The sequence below is a fragment of the Myotis brandtii genome, unplaced genomic scaffold (genome assembly GCF_000412655.1).
Source record: "Myotis brandtii unplaced genomic scaffold, ASM41265v1 scaffold23, whole genome shotgun sequence".
In the NCBI taxonomy this organism is placed as follows: domain Eukaryota; kingdom Metazoa; phylum Chordata; class Mammalia; order Chiroptera; family Vespertilionidae; genus Myotis; species Myotis brandtii.
The window spans coordinates 5,863,944-5,868,645 of NW_005358649.1; positions in this window are offsets into that span (position 1 = coordinate 5,863,944).

A 4,702-nucleotide genomic window follows, 5' to 3' on the forward strand; every position below is an offset into this window, starting at 1 on the left:
GACTACAAGAACGGCAGGCCTTTAAAATAATCATTGTAATCTTTCTTTAAAAATTAATTTACTCCCTTGTCATAACATAACACAGAAATCCCTTCCAGATGGATGAGAGACTCAACTGTAGAATGTAAAAAATAAAGCAAGAAGATGACATGACTTTGAGATAGGCAAATAATTCTCCAACAGGTCGCACACATCATTAACCATAAAGGAAGACAGAAAAATTGGACTTCATTAAAATTAGGACATTCTGTTCATCAGGAAACATGATTAAGAGAGTGAAAAGGCAAAGAAAGAAGAGGAATAAGAAATTTATAATGTACTTTGTATCTTAAAAAACACATGTTCCCCATGCTTACAAAACACACCTACAAATAAATAAATATATTTGTTAGAACCCAGAGTCCTGCTCCCAGCTAAAAATCAATTTTTTAAAAAGTGTAAATATAGGGTGGGGCAAAAGTAAGTTTACAGTTGTTTGTATGAAAAATAATACAATAATTAATAAATAATAATACAAGAATAATCTGTGTTTTGCGTACTCACGACTGTAAATATGCTTTTGCCAACCCTGCATGTGTACAGAAACACATGTCACAGGAATGTTCTCAGCAGCTTATTTTGAACAATCCTCAACTGGAAACAACTCAAATATTCAACAGCAGAGGGTAAACAAATTGTGGTATGTTCATCAAAGACGAAGAAGAAATCACTGCTATAGATAACAGCGTGGGTGAATCTTGAACAAAAGACACAAGACACAAAAGAAGGCAAGCGATGGGATTGTCCCCTGAATGATTCCATTTCTATCAAGATTAAAAACAGGCGAAACTCATTTTAGAAAAGAAGCTGAAATAGTACTTACCTTTGGAGGGGCTGCACCGGGCAGGGGAGACAGGAGGCTTCCCGGAATGGCTACCTTCTCTCGCTGGATCGGAGCACTTTCCACACAGGTGTGTTAACTTTGTAAACTTTCACTGGCTGTACATTCGAGAGAAAGACTATGCGTGGCTTCACAGATGTGTGTATATATAGTTGACGTTTGAATAACACAGGTTTGAACTGCACTGGTCCACGTACACGTGGATTTTTTTCAATAAAAAATTTTGTATCCAGGCCTTTTGCAGTGGGATTCAACCCACTGCAAATGGAAAAGAGCATTTTTGCATTAGCGATGGCCTGTTCCCACCCATGGAGTCCCAGCCATGGCTTCCCAGGTGTAGAGTCTCAACTGCAGATTGAAAACAGTATCTTCGCCACAGATTCCCACCGGCAGGTGAAAAATCGTTTTGGAACCAAAGTTGGTTGAATCTTCAGGTGCAAAGGGCAAACTGTAGCTAGGTTTTCTGGGAGTCAAAAGTTATACTAGATCGACTAGGTGGGGGCGAGTGCTCCTAACCCCTGCATTGCTCGAGGGTTAACTGTACCTTCAGGTCTTTGGATAAAAATGGAAATGGCTCTATGGTCAGCAGACTTGAAAACTGTACCACCTGTGAGAGGCAAAACCAATGTCCATTGCCAGAGATATTATACACTATTTTCTACCATGTGCATAGCGAGTTACTTCTATTCAAAAATTAAACTTTTCAGCAGAACGGTATTTGAACGAAGCCTGTTACATTTCTAACATAGCAACTATAAAGCCTCCACTTTGGTTTAATAATAATATTTAACTCTTTTATGTATTAACTCATGACGTTATAAAGTGAGATAGCAACCATTATTACGTGCCCATAAGGAGGAAGGGCTCATAGAAGTAGCATAATCAAGGTTGCATGACTAGTGACCCGTCAGGAAACTAATTTGGACATCTTAATTTAAATTTACATACTTTAAAACACTACACTGTTTCCGCCTCCCCAAATAATACAAAGTCCATTTTCACATCCTCTCATGGAGGACGACGTACTGACTAACTTAGCGGTCATAGAGCAGCCTTGGCTTGAGATTGAGGTGTGGGATCCTGCAACCCGACAGTGGGTGAAGTGCCTAAAGATGAATATACACCCACTTTTGCAAGTACCGTACACAGAGAGAAAACACACCTATGAATATATTTCATGATAACTCCTAAGTACGCCCATGAGCAGAAACTATTAGCTGCAGCAGCATGGAGGAAATATGATGTTGCCAGAGGAAACTATCTTCTTTGTAGAAATATATCAGAAAAGTTGAAGCTGCAGATAACAAGTCATTGTGGCTTAAACAATACATTGATGGTCTCTTACAACCAGAAAAATGGAGGTTAGGAGCTCATGATTGGTCAATGGCAGGAAGCCTCAGGCACCACCTGTCTTTCTGCTCAGCCAAGATGGTAAGTCTCTGTCCTCAGGATAGTCTCTTTGTTTGCATCATAAAATCTGCATCTTTAAATTTCACAGGCTTACACATCAGCACCTGAAGGGACATTTTCTCATTTTGCATCTCTTTTTCTCACGGAAGAAAACCCTTGCCAACCCCCCTCCTCACCCTCAAGTTCATTTTTCCCTTCCTTTCAGCAGTCAGCGTTGCAGGGCATGCCCATGCTAAGTCAACCCCCGGTTGGAGGGATGAATTGTGAGGACTGGCTTTCACTGACCAACATTCACCTTCTAAGGATGCTAGTTTCACAGCCTGTGCAAGGGGGAACACCCCCAGCTAATTGGGAGTTATGGGTTTGGAAGAAAGGGGTTAAAGGCTGGTTTGGGTTAGGCAACCAACCAGTGTCTGCCACAAGAAAGTAGTAATGCTAAAAACAACCAGGGCTTTACAAGTAACAGGCTCAGCCACAAACCAAAGTGCCACTTTTACATGAATTCTGTGTGGAGGTGTTTTCTTCGGTCTACATACAAAATGTGAACAGTATCATCTTTGAGAATATTGTGTTTGATTACGCTTTAAAATGGTATTTCCAGATTACATGTATATATCAAATCAGGTATGTTCATGTTGACTACAGGGAATGTTTAAATCATTCCTGTAGATAAAAGTATGACCTGCAGTACCGTATTGGAAGCCAAGAGAAACAAGGAATATAAACTTGTTTTTTTCTTGCCTGGAGAAAGTTTTGGCATTAAAACCTAAAACCAAATCTTATTTTCTTTAATGTAAGCCTGTAGGTGTCTGATGTATAATGTGTATCCATTATACACAAAGTTTATAATGGAAAACATTCCAAAGTCAATGCCTTTAATTTCATGTCTTTATCATCTTCATTGCCTTCTTCCTAAACTGGATTCTATTTGAAAATGTGTGAAGTAATGTTATTACTTTTAACGGTCTTTGATGCTCTGTATGCTTTATAATACCTCATTAAAACTGCAGTATAGAACGTGCGCTTCATCTGCTATAATAAATGACAGTTCTTCGATCACGAACTTCGGGGTCGTCCATCACTTTTCAGGAGGGAAAGAAAGCCCGTTTTCTGAACCGTGTTATAACCATACTTTTAAATATAAGCATGAGGGTTATAAATAACTATTTGTAACAGTCTTTTTGTGCTTAAGCAGCTAGGAAATTGCAAAATGACACCTTCTATGAAAGTATGTTGCCCAACCCTTTCACTTCTGTGACCTTCTGGTCACGGATGGAGCCCTTTTCTGGACCGGATCTGAATTTTTAGGTTTGATGAAGTATAGCTGGATGGTGGAGACAGGCAGCAGCTTGCGATGATTTTTTTCTTTTTTAAATATATTTTATTGATTTTTTATAGAGAGGAAGGGAGAGGGATAGAGAGTTAGAAACATCGATGAGAGAGAAACATCAATCGGCTGCCTCCTGCACACTCCCTACTGGGGATGTGCCCGCAACCGAGGTGCAAGCCCTTGACAGGAATCGAACCTGAGACCCTTCAGTCCGCAGGCCGACGCTCTATCCACTGAGCCAAACCGGTTAGGGCTTGCGATGATTTTCGTAGTTACTATCAGAATGTTTTACTTTATTGGATCATAAGCCTTATTCTCTAGCATTTAGAGATAAAGAAAATTCAAATCATCACTCACTACAGGAGTGAAGCAAAAGCAAATTGTTTCTTAATTAAAAAATGTACCCATAGAAGCCACACTGCACTCAATAGGGTGAGACTTTGTGAATTTAAGATGAATAATCTTCCTACTCCAGATCGCAGCATGAACAGCAGGGGAACTCACTCGCTCATTTCACCATCAACTCTAGGTCTGGGTTTTGAATTCCTGTCCACGTAGCTCTGATAAATTAATTGACGGCACACTTTAGATCAACTCCATAAATGCCTACATCATCATCAGAAGAAGAAAAAAGTGCTGTGGTCAACTTGGGAAGCGAATGCCAAATACTTGAAGGATGAAGCGGGCTCTCAACTGTCCGGCAATCCTGAGTCAGGGATCCACCTTCACGCTATGAAACCCCTTCCCCATCTGGTCACCATCAAGGTTTAAAGGAGCCAAAAACAATTTCTGAATTCTAGACAATGGCTCCTGGAAACACAGGCGACCCCTTGGGGAAATACCTAAAAGGAACAGCCCCTCTCTCCTCATTTCCCCCTCCCGCCCCCTAGTTCTCCTCCTGCACCTCCCAGCGCAAAGATTGCTACCACCACCCCTCTCCCTCCGCCAGTCTCCCGGGCAGCTCCTTTTCTACACGGCTTGTTAAAAGCCATTTCTGCATCTCATCTGGAAGGCACCGGGAGGTGGGGGGCCGCGAGGGCGGGAGGAGGTCGGGCTCTCCTAGCACACACCTCCCACGGGGT